Source organism: Rhyacophila brunnea, unplaced genomic scaffold (assembly GCF_057557595.1).
Source record: "Rhyacophila brunnea isolate RB1 unplaced genomic scaffold, BYU_Rbru_1.0 scaffold_20, whole genome shotgun sequence".
NCBI classification, from domain to species: Eukaryota; Metazoa; Arthropoda; class Insecta; order Trichoptera; family Rhyacophilidae; genus Rhyacophila; species Rhyacophila brunnea.
This window is the reverse complement of record NW_028232860.1, coordinates 30,465,700-30,482,532: the sequence shown is the minus strand read 5'-3', so window position 1 is coordinate 30,482,532 and position 16,833 is coordinate 30,465,700. Positions and strand designations below refer to the sequence as shown.

Sequence of the window (16,833 nt, the reverse complement as noted above, 5' to 3'; positions counted from 1 at the left end):
CCAGCAGTAGTACAATGTTACATTAATTATAAAATAATAATAAATTATTTATTATTCTTAATTGTGTACATATTTTTCAATAATAAATTGCCAAATTGGAAAATTTATTGTGATGACGTCACTGTAATATTTTTTGTTAATTCTGTAATCAGTTCAACAAAATATAATTAATGCTTTTAGGAACTTTTCGTGTAATAAATAAAGAATAAACAATTTTACACCTTATTTTGTTTTACTGTTTTATCATTTTTGTTTCTAAATTACCTATATATTTTTTAAATTGTCAATATAATTATTATTCTCAATGTAATATATTAATATGTAACTGTTTATTTACAATAATCAAATTTCTACATTTAAAATAAACAATAGACAAGCCAAAAGTTATGTTGTGTCCAAAGAGATTGGACTCCTCAATCTCTTTGGTTGTGTCCAACTTAAGATGTGCAGACTAATTTATTAATGACTACATATTGTAGCTCTGTGAACTGCCCTATATTCTAATAAAAAAAATATTATTTAAAAATATCTGCAACATACAAGAATGATAAAATTATAATACAGTCTTTTATTTAATATATTATTATGCATACGGTGATTGCTATATTTTATGGTTACAATTTGGAACGTTTTTATGACTTACTTAATATTACTTATATGAATTTTAAAAATCATTAGTTATGTGTTATTATTTTAATATTTATGAATTTTTTGAATTTGAAAATCTAAAGATGGCGCTGACTATATTCAATACTTTTTAAAACAATGGCAATGGCAATACCTACTTGTAATTTTGACTGTAAAAGATGGCAACACTGATCAGACAGCTGTTAGTTTGAATACTCAAAAGCAGTGATCGGACGTTCGCGGCATATAAAAAGACAGTCGCCTGCCTCAGACAACTTTACAGCATCTATATTAATTAATAAAAGACAAACTATTTATCTGCAATACAAACGGCTTTCAACATACCAATTTATTTACTGTGATAACCCAAATACAAGAAAGTGATAAACAGTGAAACATTGTGTGTGAATCAAAAGTATTTCAAGAAAAGAAGCCGGCGAATCTGTGAGTATTTTTCACGTTATTATTAACACTGTGGGACGGCTTCTCATGTTTTTCTTATACGTTTTGTATGCAATAATATTTATCGTTCTGCAAATTCGACGGAGAGGTCAATGGACTGCACATTTTTACATTATTGTGTGACAAAATTGTTCATTTGGTTCATTTATTATTTTGATTTGATCTGATGATAACGGTATAGTCAGTGGATATCCACTATGTATGTTTTTTGTGCTTTATCGTACTTACCACAATATTATTCGTTTGCAATAACATGGCTCGTGCAATGTTTGATAATATTATAGGTACCTACTATTACTTACACTGCACTGCTTTTTCCTTTGTTCGCTGAGACAGAAACTTTCATCTTGTTCAATCGATTAACAAAGTTTGTATTATGTACTAAACATCTAGGTATTTATTTATATCAACTGGCCTAAATAATATCTAACGATTATAATTATTCAACAATGACCCGAAGCGATTCTAATAACGTAGGTAGGTATATCGGTAGCTAATTTACATAATATTACTGCATACTATAAATTAACATGTTGTAGATTTCTAAATTTTACGCACATTGGTTAAATACACAGAACATAATAATAAACATAATAAATATAATTCCAATAGCGGATAGGCTATATACTTTGACGCAGGGTTTTGAATATGTGAGTGTCTTACGAAAATTAACCAATGTATTATAGACGTGCAATAATGTGTGTAATATACCAATATTAAATAAGCGTCAATGCATTAACCGAGAGCAGTTATCAGTGTTCAAGGTATGACGTATTCTTGACACGTGTTAAACTTTATGCCGTATTCTTCCTTACTCGAGATCGGTTGCCTGCTTCTCCTTGCCCGTTAGGTCAGTTTCCTGGTTAAAAATATTTTTAATCAAAAATAAGATACAGATAATATCTATATTGATAGGTTTTTTTCTTTCTAAAAACTTCTATTGCTTCTTATGTTTCCTTTTCAGAATTGCCAAAATTAAATTATGTTGAAATTGTACCTACCTAGGTATATAGAATCAAGGAACTGAAATATTTTCACGTGAGTAGGTAGGTAGTTATTTAATTACCTAACGAATTTTAATGACAATTATCACTAAGTAGGTTTACTAAATATAGCTTTGATCAACTGTTTACCTTTTTACCTTAACCGGCGGATAATACCAATGCTATTTTTAGAATTTCGTGATTTTATCGCCATTTTGAATGCGCTTCCCGTATCAATCAGCGTGGAGGTAACTTTAATGCATACAGAACTTTTTTTGTAATTAATACTATATATATACCTACCAGTATAAGTTGTCGGCTGATTGAGGGCGCCACATGCTAACATTTGACATAAATCATTATTTCATACTTGTTATATTGTGATAGGCTTAGTCCTTAATTCGAACACCTGACAATTTATGATGGTTTATCTATAGTAGAGCCAACAGGCAACAGCCACCTATCTCGTTAGGTCTTGCAGACAGCTTATAATAGATATTATTAATCATTGGAATTTATATTACGTGGATACATATTTTACAATGTTGAATTAACATTGAATTTTTTTCCCTCTTTGAACATTATATAATAAATGTTACTTAATTATTTCTTAATAATGAATACCTGTCTTAACTTATTATACAACTTGTAACCGAGTGTATTCTACATATTTGTATTATAGATGTAGATAACTATCAGTGGGGTGCTGACGATGATGTAGATATGGATCATTCACATAATTATTAATCGACAAAATTACTATAAAATACTACTACATAGATATACATTTATGTTATAATTAATAGGTAAAGTAGGTACCGATAAGTATATGTTTTTTTCAAAAGAATCTCTACAAGCAAAAGTCACCACACGCCACTGCCATACATTATAAATTTATTAAAACTTAGGTGTTTGTATATTAATTATGATAATAACTGGGATCTAACCTTACCAAAAAAGTTAATACGTTATTATCGACGGTATAATATATGGAACTACGGATGTAAAAAAGTACTATACATATACATTTTTTCGCTCACTTTGTTAGGTGAACTAAAAACGTCATGCGGCGGGGAGGGGAACTTGCAAGTGTATTGATAAGAACTTTCTTCCGATATGATACCTACTGATAGCAAGTATTGATATTTTTTCATGAAACTATTATCATTGGATAATATTATGCACCTATACCTAATAGAAAAAAATTCTTAATTTCATTTGTTAAAACAGGTGCAAAATATTGCCGACAACACAAACACGCCCTCCAAGCCAAACCCGCCCCGCACCACACTCGGTCTTAACCGAGCATATCACGAGGCACTACGTTCGATGTGAAGTATCTGTAAAGTTGTTTACGCCTGATAATGTCTCAGGAGCAGATATCCAAGACTGAGGTCGCCACGCTCTAAGTGAGCTCTGACTGAGTTTACTGATTTTATTCTAATGCAAAGTGCTGGGGAACGACAAAAACAAAAAAGAAAGTTAATATAAATATACGTAATATAAAACGAAGCTAATACTACGGACAGCAAAATTATGTAAATAGTACTTCACGGCCGCAGTAAGACGCCGCAAATTTTTAAAATGCAAGATAATTGGCCTTTATTGCGACCAGGTCAAACGGCCCGATGGGTGATGGCGACAGTAATGTAATATGGCTTGCAAATATAAGTAGGGGGAGGCGGGGCTAGTTGTTACAAAAAAAGAAAAAGTTAAATATCTGAAATCCGTTTATCTTAAGACACATCATATTAATTATTACTAATTCTACATACATTTAGCTATTACAATACTGTTTATTTGTATCCATACATACCTTACAAAAATTACAATAGCATTAAAAACAAAAAATGAAAAGTGTAACAATGTGCCCCAGCCGGGGGCAAGTTGTTACAGGGTAGGGGCACGTTGTTACCAACTAAAACAATAATTGAAAATGTATGTAAAAGTAAGTTTTTTGCTTGTGATTTTCTTTGCATTTATATTTAGTCACTACAATCATAATTCTGACACATGAACTTAACTTTATCCCCACGAATACAGGAAATGTGAGCCCAATTTTTGCATGTTGTGCATTGGATTCACTCTTGCCCAGGTTTAAAGAAAGTATAATTCTCCAAACAGAAGCATTCTTCATTCTCTGCGTCCGAAAAAGAAAACACCACTTTCTTTTTCAGTTTCTTAGTTCCTTGGGCCATGAAATATGTTGCTACATTTTCTTATGTATGTTGCAAGCTCGTTTTCTTGATTGACAGAAAATATCTGGCGAAGTTTTGCGTAACCCCACTAACTTGGAAGTGGTCTGATGGTTTTCTTTATGTTCAATATAACATTGTAAGGTCATATAGTTTACTTTGTATGCTTGGGCAGCTTTTTTTCTAAGAGATATTTAGCCGCTCTCTTGTCGGTTTCCTGGGAAATTTTACCTCTATTGGTTTTGTTTTTTTTTTGTCCTCACCATTGTAATATTGTAATCTGGAAGGATAAAAATAGATGGTATAAGTACCTACTTATTGCAAATAAAGAAGATAACAAAGAATTTGTAGTAAAGTGGTAGTGAGTGGAGTTAATTCATACAGTAACAACCTGCCCCCACCTCACTGTAACAACTAGCCCCTTTGACCCAAAGAAAATTGAAATTGTTTTAATATTAACACGGGAATTATATTTACTTCGGTAAATATACAAAATACGAGCATAAATATATAGATTTTTAATAGCATACTTTAAAAAAACTTACCTTTTATAGTTTGGTAACAATCAAACTTCAAGTTCGGCCAACAAAAGTTGCTTTGGACACGAAATTCACTCAAAATGGTTTCATTTCAACTGCATACAATTAATGCAGGCGACCTTTCGTCAGCAACTGCGGACAGGATGTTTACGTCTCATGTGTGACACCTACGCCACAGGACCTTATAACGAGAGAGTTATCTAGGATGTAACAACATGCCCCCGTAACAACTAGCCCCGCCTCCCCCTAAATAAAATAATACAACTTTCCAGGGTAGATTTAGCGGATAGGAGATTTTATTTCGCCTGCGGTGCTAGCTTTGCATTACATAATATTCATAGTTATAATACACGTCATAGGCTTTAAGACATAGTACGCTTAAGATATATTACAAAAAAATAATATCGGAAACGCTTTGATATTTTTGGAAAATTATCGACAATTTTGATTTCGAAATATTTCTGAATCGAGTTCTTATCTATCATCATCGATAATCGCATAATATTCTAGTAACCTTTTTACATTTAGACACTTCTTGAAAATAAATAATGCTTACACGCAAAATGTACTAATGTTAAATAATACAAATTGTCGTACGTCGCGTTAGGCTGTTAGAGGCATCAGTTTTCCGTTCACGCAAAATGCATTAAGAATAGATAATGCATTCCATCGGGAAAAAACCCCCGAATGACTTATATGTAACTCCACTTTAAATTTAAAATAAATAAAAAGCTACACAATATGCGATGACGTTCTTTACATTATGTATCAAAAACTGTGAACAAATGACTAATAAAATATTTCTTATCTTTGTTATCTTCTAAAATTTTTGAATATTATTCATTCACTACACATAGTACGAGTATCATTAATTGGCTATAAAACGGATTATTAAACAGGTATTTTTTTTAACCAGTGGATGAGTATTATTATTATCACAGACATTTCCAGTGGCGGCTCGTCCATAAGCACTGCGGTACTGCAGCACCCCCAAGCAAATTGAGACAAATGTAATATTATAATATATATAAATTTATGTATATTATATGAAAATATCAATATTATTAAGCGTGTAATCAGCTCGCCCGCGCATCGATACATCCAATGTCCAATAATATTATTATACAGCGCGGTAGGTACTTGATTTTGCACCGGACCAATTTCAATAGAATATTCTCGAGAGGGCAACGAAGGGGAGCGGGCAGCGGTGCTTGCAGCTTCGTACTGCCGGTTAGGCAGTCCGTTTTCAGTATTTCTCCGTTTCCGCATCGCGCGTGAGTACGCGCGCTAGAGCGAGGAAAGAAATATAGCTATTATGATTTATTCAAATTGTTAAAATTTATTTCTGCAAGCAATTTATGCAAAGTTCTTTATTTTAATTATTAATATAATTTAATTATTATATTTAATTTTGATGTAAATAGTAAAATATAATCCAGATAAACATTTATTTTTATTTTTAATCAACCGCAGCACCCCCAAATATCTTATCCACGAGCCGCCACTGGACATTACTGAATGTATTGAAATAAAAATGTTTTTGGCACATTATTATTAAACATCAAGTGAAAGCTCGTGGGTTTTGAGTCGATGCAAGTTTCCCAGAATTACTATTTACCAACACATCAAATAATAATTTATTAATCCATATTGTATTGACATCAACGTTTTTTATATTGTATTTGATTGTTGGTTAATAAGTACTTAAAGCATAAGTGTTTCGATGTTCGATATAATTTTCTAACGATGCGTTTAAAATAAACATATTTAATATTACTAGATATTATATGGATTTTAATAAAATTCGGCGCAGAAACAAATGCGTGCTAGCACGTCAGCGGCGTCTAAATGGTATAATCGGATGTATTATTTTTCTGATGTTATTACGATTCCATATTGCAGCAAAAACTGTTATTTATTATCCGTGAGAATTTGGCGATTCCGTCTGTGACATGTGCAGGTACATACAAGTCACTAATACACATACCAATTATGTAATTGTGATTGATAAAAAAAAATCAATTCAGAATGTTTCGGAATTATGTTTACTAATCCCGCGATCTATAGGTATCGAAAACTGTCAAGGATTCGGTATCCCGGCACTGGATTACCTACTTATCGGCAAAATATACCTATCACAGAACAGAATGATAATAAATAGAATTCCGATTGGCTATTTACCAATACAGTAAATGTTTACGCAGGGTTTTGAATGTGAGAGTGTCCTACGAAAATGAACCACCCATTATAGACGTGAAATAGTGTGTGTAATACACCAACATTAAATGAGCGTCAATGCATTAACCGAGAGAAGTTGTCAGTATGACGTATGATGTATTCTTGACACATATTTAAATTTATCCCGCATTCTTCTTTACTCGAGATCGGTTGCTTGAATCTTCTTACCGGTTAAATATTTCAGTTCTCATTATTTCTGAGTTTCCTGATACCTATATTTATAATAGTAACACAAAGAATTCAAGAAAATTCTAAAATAATATGTATTTAGTTGTACGTAATTCCGTGAACGATAGAATACTAAATACATTTTTTATTTCAATATAACTTCAATTGAACTTAATTTATTTTACATACTTATAATGAGCTTTACAAATTATAAATTCAATAAATATTCTATGTTTATAGATGTATCTACAAGAAGTTAGCTGTAATCGTCTTCAGATAACCGAAGTTGTCGGTTTGTTACATAGCAATAAATACGATAATAATACTACATTTATTATTAATATAATTTTATTTTCATAGAAATTACATAAGTATTGAATAATTGAAGACCTGAGAATGAAAACAGGATAAAAACCGAAAAGTCTAAAAACTGTTTTTCGGTGATTTCATATTGAAAAAAAATACTCTATCGATGAGTTTGAGAACGAGATATACGATGTTGAGATGTTGATCTACAAAATGAATGAAAAATATTGTTGATACTCTCATATTTTGTAACATTTTTACTTGTAAGTAATAAAAAAACATTTATGAAAATAAATAAGCCAAACAACGGAATTAATATTCATTTACTTGGTATTTAAAAATAAAATAATAAAATTGATGTTGAAAACAGGATAAAGACCAAACACAATAATTTAATTGATAAAAAAATATGTATCTACAAATATTTAATTATTTTGATTATAACATGTTCAAAATCAATTTAACTATCATGTTACATTCACTTTTTGAATGATAGGATCACACATATTTTTTTAAATCAGTTTGTAGGCTCTCCTGTAAAATTCACTATTTGGTCTTTGTCCAGTTTTCATTCTCAGGTCTTTAATTACATAAAATAATTAGATTTAGTTAAATATTGACGTGTTTCATTTTTATTAATACAGTACTAAATTATTTCTTCACCAATAATAATTGACACACCACAATAATTAAAGTGAATAAACAAGTAAAATAATTAATAAACGACTTGCTATCACCTTGTATAAGGAATATAATAAAAATGTATATTTAAATCTTTGGAGTTTCCATATAACCGCGAATAGCCTCGGTTACAAGTTGCATGAAATTCGCCAGTCACGTGACATTCTTAGCGGATTTTTAAATTTAAGCGGGAAACGCACAGCATGTCGGGATGCAATAGGAATCCAACGTTGCCGCTATATTGTAAATAAAATGCCGCCTTACTTTAAAGGTCAATAAGTGCTTAAATTGCTGGTATGCAGTGTATCATTTTAATCACTTATTACAATAACTAGGTAGCTAATTCATAATGCATGAAATACTATTTAAGAATCAGTAACTCTGTAAAATGCCAATATCATTATTCATTACAATATGTTTGTAACCTTGGATACTCTATTTAGTCGCGCTGTGTGATTCCTGCCTAAAATATGAATGCCGCTAAGAATGTCACGTGACTTACGAATTCCGTTCAACTTGATAAATGATAATTGATAAGTAATGCCACAATCAACAAATTTGCTTACTACTAGTACGATAATATTTAAACAAGAAGTAAGTAGTTAGGTTTGTATTTCTAAAATCAGGTAAATTCCCCTGAATATAGGTAAATAATGAGTAGCACAATAAGTATTATTGTCATACACGATTTGACTTTGTTAAAATCTTATACCAATATAATATATGCCAGGGAACACAGAATTAATGGGAACTGAAATACCTAACAGATGTGGAGTAACAGGCAACCGATCTTGAATGTGGAAGAATATGGGTTAAACTTAAACACGTGTCAAGTATACGTTACTCTAAGCTTGTCCTTCGTTCTGACAACTGATCTCTGTTTATACACTGACGCTCATTTAATCTTGGTGTATTTGAAGGACACTCACAGACTCAAAACCCTGCTTCAAAATGTCGTGTATTCGGATATAACCTATCTGAATTATATTTATCAATCTGTTCTGTGGTCAGTGGTGTATGCCCTACATTGTTACTATAAGTACTACATTATGAATTTCAGTTATTCATAACATTTAAAAAAAATGGTCGCTTATTTAAATTAAAATCAAATTCTCCTTGTACGCAATAATGTTTGCATAGGTAAATAGCTAATCAATATTCATCGCCAACAAATTTCGATGCAACACTAAACTAAGCTCAACATGAAAATATCTAGTACATAGTGAGTTGTATAAGTTCAATATACATACACAATACCTATCAATATTTCCTGTTTCTATTCGTATTGCATGGTATAGTAATATTGTTTGATATTATTGTAATTTTGTCTTCGTCTGTTCTGCATTCTAGGACAATATATCTGTCCTCGTCCAAAAGTATCCTCCTATGATCACTAGTAACTTTACTGTCCTTTGCCACCTTCTTACACTCAGTCTTCCATTTGATCAGAATCTTTTATATTCTAAAAGTCGGTACTAAAACATGTAGTCGATTTTTTTGTGATTTTACCGAGGCTTTGACTGCGTCATAATATGACACCTCTTCTCTTCTAGAAGGGGATCCGCTGATCAGGTCCTCTCTCCAATTCTGTTAAAGAACTTTATAATTTTGCCAAGCAATTCCGTCTTACCCACCGTCAGGGCATCTCTCAATTCGTCGATATTCTCATAGATATCCACAATTCGCAGCTGTACTCTGTGACGTTCATATTTAGGGCATTGTACCTACTGCTAAATATACAATGTCCTCTTAAACATCACATTCATCGCAGAGCTGCGATTCGCTTCTTCCCATGAGGACATCAAATCTTTTACCCATTTTGTGCCCTGTTCTTAGCCTCAGTATTAAAGGAAACTATACAAGCCAGGGCGTGGTGGTAGAATAGACTTACTCAATTTCCCCTTTTCTAATGATGCCTTGTTGTGAAAATCTACCCACATGCTTTGGCACATTTTCTTTATAGCCTCATTCCAGTCCAGGTTTTCTGGTATCCACTGATATGGCACCCCTGAATGGCTAGATTACTTTGCCAGATCATCTGCCCTTTCATTGCCCTCAATACCTATGTGCGATGGGATTCAAGTTTCTTCAATATTATGATTAATAATTATATTAGTCTAGTAGTTTTTAAATTACAACTTAACAAACGAATAGACGGTACAAACACGATTACTCAAGTTGCGTGAATTTCATACATTACTCTCATACATTACTCTCATACATTACTCTCATACGTGCCCATTTTTTTTGTTTTACACTGTTCCTTATATGTAGGTACGGTCATCGAGGCATCGATGAAGCGAATGTTTTGATATAATAATATCCATCTTTCCAAAACTAAACAAATTTCTATGAAAGTCTTTTTTTATTCAACCAATTGTTCACAAGATTAAAAAATGTAGCAATCTTTATTGAATTGTGTCTGACACTAACATTTTTTTAGGAATGTTTATGAGGTGTTTCCGAATTATCTCTTTCTTCTTGGTCATTTCTGTCATCATCTGAGCAATCAAGACTTTCCCCTCTCGATCATCTACGTCTCTCAGGGCAGAGTGAAGGCTGCATACAGTAAGGTCCTTCTCTTAGATGTTCTTCCTCTGCTTTAAATTCCCTGCAACCTACCCAAAACTACCAGTGTCGTAAGGCTATCCGGTTCATGCCAAATAATATGTCCAAAAAGCTGCAGAATTGCAGAGCTGCTAATGTTCCTTTATCTGTAGTATCTAGTTCGTCATGTGATCTATCTGTCCAAGAAATACTCGTACGAAGCATTCGGCGCCAACACCACATTTTGAAGGCAAAGAAAAAAATGTTTGTACAAGCATCATTTTCGTGACAAATAAAATTCCGCGATCCTACCCTATAATAGTACGTGTCTTCTTATTTTTCGCAATCTGTATGGGTCTTCTTAACTGCTTCATATTTGCCTTTTCCACTAAAGATCAATTCCAGATATACAAACTCGTCCATTGTTTCATAGTCTTGGACTTAGAGTAGGTATATTGCTGCTGGTAGAAGGTTAGTTCAATCGATAACCATTAACTTAGTCATATTAATAAATTAGTAGGCTATATTTGCGATACCCGGTATAACACAGATATCTTTCATCAGCATCGAATTATATGTACATATGTAATGAAATATGTTTGTCTTGTCAATTATTCATGTAGTAAAAAATAGTATTTTTTTAATTTGGTTTTGTTCCGAGAAACAATTCTGTAGTGTTTCCGAAAAAATATTAATATTCGAAAATTGAATTCGTAGAACGTAGGTTACGAGAGCGATACTTTTGATGATGGTAGACTGATAGAGCAGAATAGCAAATAGGATTTGAACGGCGTGCCAAAAAAAGACGATTATTACTACGATATTACGATATATTTTTAATTCGTGGCACGTGTCATTCCATTTAATTTTACACTTGATATATAATCTGAATCATTTATTATATATTAAAAAAATGATTAGGTATGTACATTGGAAACTATATTATTAATTATTGAATAAACACAAAAATGATATACATAAAACGAAAGAAAATAAGGAAATATAAAAACATTAATAACACACTAATTTTTGTTTCATGTTATTTGCGAGACTTTTTATATCAGGCTGATAATATGTTAATGATTGCAAATTAATACATGCTGCTGAATCTTCTTTTGTCAACATATTTCGATATAAAAAGAACTTCTACAAAAATCAGTGTAGCACACTAGTGGCCGGCCTACTATAACATCAACTGTCCACTGTTGCCGCAATATGCATATACATCAACATGATTTCGCTTCGATTTTATATTTTACCGCTATAAACGTGTTGAATATTAAAAAATAAAAGAAATTATTTTTTGCCGTGTCGTCGAAACCTTTAAACGTGTCAAGTTGGGCACGCGTGCCACGTATTTGCCATCGCTGAGATAGAGCATATTATGACAAAACGTAAGTGCAGAATCTACGACGAATTTGATAATCGTAATATTATTATCCACAGTATTAGCCTAGTATTAGGTGTGATTTTCTGTCTAATATGAGCAATTTATAGTTATATTTAAACAAATGTATAGATATCAGTGTATGAGGAAGAATGTTGGATGACCCAAGTTGCGATTGTTGAATGGCATAACCACGAATGTGTAAGCAATTGTTATAGGAAGAGAATTGATAATAAAGCATGAATGATAATGAAGATTATTGTCATTTATTATATTTGCAACTTTATATCCAAAGCCTTAACTGGATTTTGACTTTTAATAATTATTGGTAGTATTGAATTATTTGGTATAAACCACGTTAACGTAAGGCTCGATAGTTTTGCCGAAAAACGTTGCAATGCAATAGGTTTACTGTAAATACTATCAATAAAAGCAACTGTAACAATAACCACACTAGAATACACATCTATATGATCAGATGTTTAAGCCCTATGTGATACTAAGTGGTCAAAGTCGTAGTTTGGAGAAAACAGTGTTTTCAATGAATTTGACAAAATATTCACTCATAAGTCTCGTCACCGTTTGCTCTCAGACGGCACTTTCTTTTAAATTAGCATCACGTAGACTAGCTTGCGTGCCAAAATTCTTATAGTAAACGCAGGGTGTCCATAGAGGCATCTAGAAAAAAGCTTGGATGATGATTAATTTTAAAAAAAAAACACTGACGGTCATAAAATTCGTCATTACATTCTGTGACGAAAATCAAAAAGCAGAAACTATTCATGGAACGCATTTACATATTATTATAATTATAAAGAACTCAGATTCGTAGATGGGTTACTGACCCAATAATTTTGTTTATAGCAACATAAAATAAAAGTTATCTGTTGTGTATAATTATTCGTGTCCGTAAATTTGTACGCATGCAGTTCGCCGAATCACACTTCACTGTGAAATGTTGCATCGGAAATAATAATATATGGTTGTATATTAAAGACCGTCCATCGTCACTGCAAAATACATTGTAGGTCGTTAGTATTGCACAATGTAAGAACTAATCCACGCTAGGTCCATTAAACATTCATCCAAACGTTTAACCCATTCATTTGAATACGGATGGGTGCCTTTCTGCACAATCATAAATAAAACGGTGTATTTTATTGTGAGAAAATAATATTTTATTCCCCACTATTAAATGGGTAAAATGAGTAAACACCCTGAAATCGCGTAATTTTTATTCTTTTTGTGTGTCTCAGTATAACCGTAAACCGGTATATCCTCGATTACAAGTTGCATGGAATTCGCTGATCACGTGACATTCTTATCGAATTTTAAAATTTAGGCGGGAAACGCTCGACACGGCCGGATGCAATGATATCCAATGTCATAATAATTTTATTGTAAATTCAATGAACATTGAATCTTACTGGCGAGCTACAATTAATATTAGTAGCGTATTGAATTAGTATAACGTATTACAAAACAATAACTATATGTAGCATATAGATACCTTTTTGTAACATGTCAGTAGGACGCAAGGCCGCGGCGGGTGGCAATTTTAATGTTTTAGGGGGGGCAATGTGCATATCATTAAGAGCGTACATAAGTGAAACGGCAAATAATTTTCAACTGTATGTGGAACGAAATTACGGCCGCATTGCCATCCGGAGAGCGATAGTCGAGGTGTCTGCACGTCGATTCGTGTTGTCATGGCGTCGGATGAAAATATTCTTAAATCGTGTAAAACGACTAAAACTTTACGAATATAATAATAAATATAACATAAAAAGGACGTATGTTGAACTTAATTTGCACCCGCAATCCGCGCATCGCCTAGTCACGATCTTTTTAGACCATGCCTCAGCTGAGGTATAGCCTTAATATTTGGTACATTCTTTTTTGTTAAAAAACGCATTTTCGAAAATATTTTTTTGATATTGCAACCATGCCTTTCCGATAAAATTACTGTTGCCATTCCCATCATAATAATATTTGGTTGAATGCGGCGCTTTAGCGCTGTGAATGGTTTGTTACTTAAAAAAAAGACATCGTTTTATCACAAACTGTGTAGATTTATGAATAAAATTGACCAATTTAGCACCTCATATAAAAACTCTTTGCAGCCCACGTCAAGCACAAGGATCGCAATAATTGTCTTACGAGCTGTACATATATTATTATAATATACATAGGTACTTACTTACGAAAGTTAAATTAAAAATAGTATTGCCTTTGTGCATTTTTTATTTGAAACAATTCATTTTTTTTTTCAGATTTGTTAAATAACTATAAAATTTTGATAGGCGTTGAAGTGGGTTCATATCACAAAATAAGGATAGTCTCGCTGCAACGTTGTAAATATTGCATCCCGTGTTGTGTGTTTCCCGCCTAAAATTATGGATATCACTAAGAACGTCACGTTGCTAGCAAACCCCGTATGGCATATACCTTGATAGTTTAATACTATGACAAATAAACTACAAAGTTTCTTGATTCAATTGGAAGAGAAGATACAAGAATGTGGATTTTACCTATATAAGACAGTGAATGCCCATACTGACATATCCAAGTAGTTGCACCGTGAATGATTATGATTGTTGAAACTTAATTGTCATTTATCTGTTTCTCTATTTTATATTCAAAGACTCAACTGGGATTTGATTCAAAATTTGTAGTATGTATTAGATAATCCCATAACATACCCATGTGGGCCGCGCGGCTTTAGCGTCGGCTTATAACACCGTGGGTCTCAGGTTTGAATCCTTTTTTTAATCGAATCCTAATTTTATGTCATGTCGTGAAGGCTTTGAATTTGTAATTCGTTATGTAAAATAAATAAATTTGATTTGATTTGAATCCTGAATCTGGCAAGTACACATATTGTTTTTCAATTTGTGTAAGAGTCAGAGTATGGACCTAATAGGTTGAGCAATTGGCTGACATCCATTTCTCGTAAAAACAAAATCTGTTAATACAAACCTCCACTCTGTGGAGCCCCATATGATCTTATTAGAATTGGACATGTGGGTCTATTCTATACTTATCGAACACAAAATTGATAAATAGTATCAAACTTAGGGTAGGTTTGTATCAAAATATTAGCACTTATTGTAACAATTACACGAAGCCGGTTTTTATTGTTGCAAAAAGTGCGATATTTTAACAGCAGCAAGATAGGTGCTGTTAAAATATAGCACTTATTGCAACAATAAAAACCGGCTTTGTGTAATTGTTACAATAAGTGCTAATATTTTGATACAAACCTACCCTAAGTTTGATAATATTTTTCACTTTATCACTTTAGCGGTCGATAAGCATAGAATAGACCCAATGGTCGAAAAAAACCAGAATCTGGTAAGTAGGTAAATACATACCATATGAACTTGAGGCTTGATAATAATTGTGCTATGAAAAGAACCATAGTAGACACCAGATTTTTTTTTCAAACTAAAACGTCGTATTCCAGCAGCGTGCAGAACTCCATTTGCTAACAAGTGTCGACATGTTGCGGACGGACAAGTTTAGGTGTGTGAGCCAGCTTATGTGCAACCAGGCTTAGACCTGTCTAATTTCCATGCACTAGAGAAAATTATATTAAATTCAATGTTGAAGGTTAAATAGTTATTCATCTAAAAATGGCACGCTTTCCTAATTATGTATATACACAAAAACAACCAATATTCGCCTCTGCATTCTATGATAAAAACACAACCAGAAACCATTAATGGCAGGTATGCATTGACATAAATATACGAACTTGGATTCCAAGATTAGTAAATATGTAATTTATTTTATTTATAGCAGGTAACACAAAAAAATCTTTTATATGTAGATAATTATTATGACTGCAGTTGATTGAGCCAACTTTTTACATCGACCCCGTGTCATTGGCTGTCTATTTAAGAAACGCGTGTTATTTTGGAAAATTGGGCACTAACTACATGTTAAACTGACCTACACAATATGTGTGGGTCAGGTATTAATTGTACCTACCTGTAATATTTAGATAGTTGCGTATTAACGGATTAATCTCTTCCCCATCACTTTACACAAGCTAAGTGGAGTAGATAAGTAAAGTTAGTGTTCTATTCGCCGTCAGTGAGACAGGAGTCTGCAATAAGAAGTCAACCCAAGTTACATCTCTTCTAATGACTTGATTATATATCAACGGGTGATTCGAAATCAGTGAGTGTTTTTCCAGCAGTGCCGCACAGTGAAATAGTGTTCTTAAAAACCGTCAACAATTAAGTTGTAACGGTGAGGGAGTTCATCTTCTACCGACAACAACAGGTTAGTGCCTAGATTTCTCATTCCCACCATCTTAACAACCACATAGATATGTCTTCGTCAGTTTTCAATGAATGTTTTATTTTAAATAATATCTAAGTATATAATGTGATTATTTTGTAATGTATGTATATATACCTACACTGTAATTGTATATTATAGTGCTGCCCCTTAAGCAGACTTAGAATGCCATGGCCCTTGCATTTTTTGTTTCAAATTGTTTGCAAATTCGTCTACCATAGTATCTTCGTATTTTAATATTATTTATTATCTTATATACATATAAATACACAAAAAATATTTAAACAGTCATATATACAGTCTACAGAGAATTAGAGCATTGCCACGAAACCTACTCTCAAACAGTGGCACCTACCTACGTTTAGGTACGTAGGTACTAACAGGTCTGGAAG

At 32.6% G+C, this 16,833-nt stretch overlaps 1 long non-coding RNA gene across 1 annotated transcript in view; it reads left to right on the top strand.

The window, feature by feature from the left end:
• The first annotated feature begins 749 nt into the window (after nucleotides 1-749).
• The window catches only part of LOC147071517 (uncharacterized), a 41,880-nt gene continuing 25,796 nt past the window's right edge, over nucleotides 750-16,833 (top strand). Inside the window, exon 1 of the long non-coding RNA XR_015070802.1 lies at nucleotides 750-1,071. This is a non-coding gene — a long non-coding RNA (uncharacterized LOC147071517). The remainder of the gene's footprint in view (nucleotides 1,072-16,833) is intronic.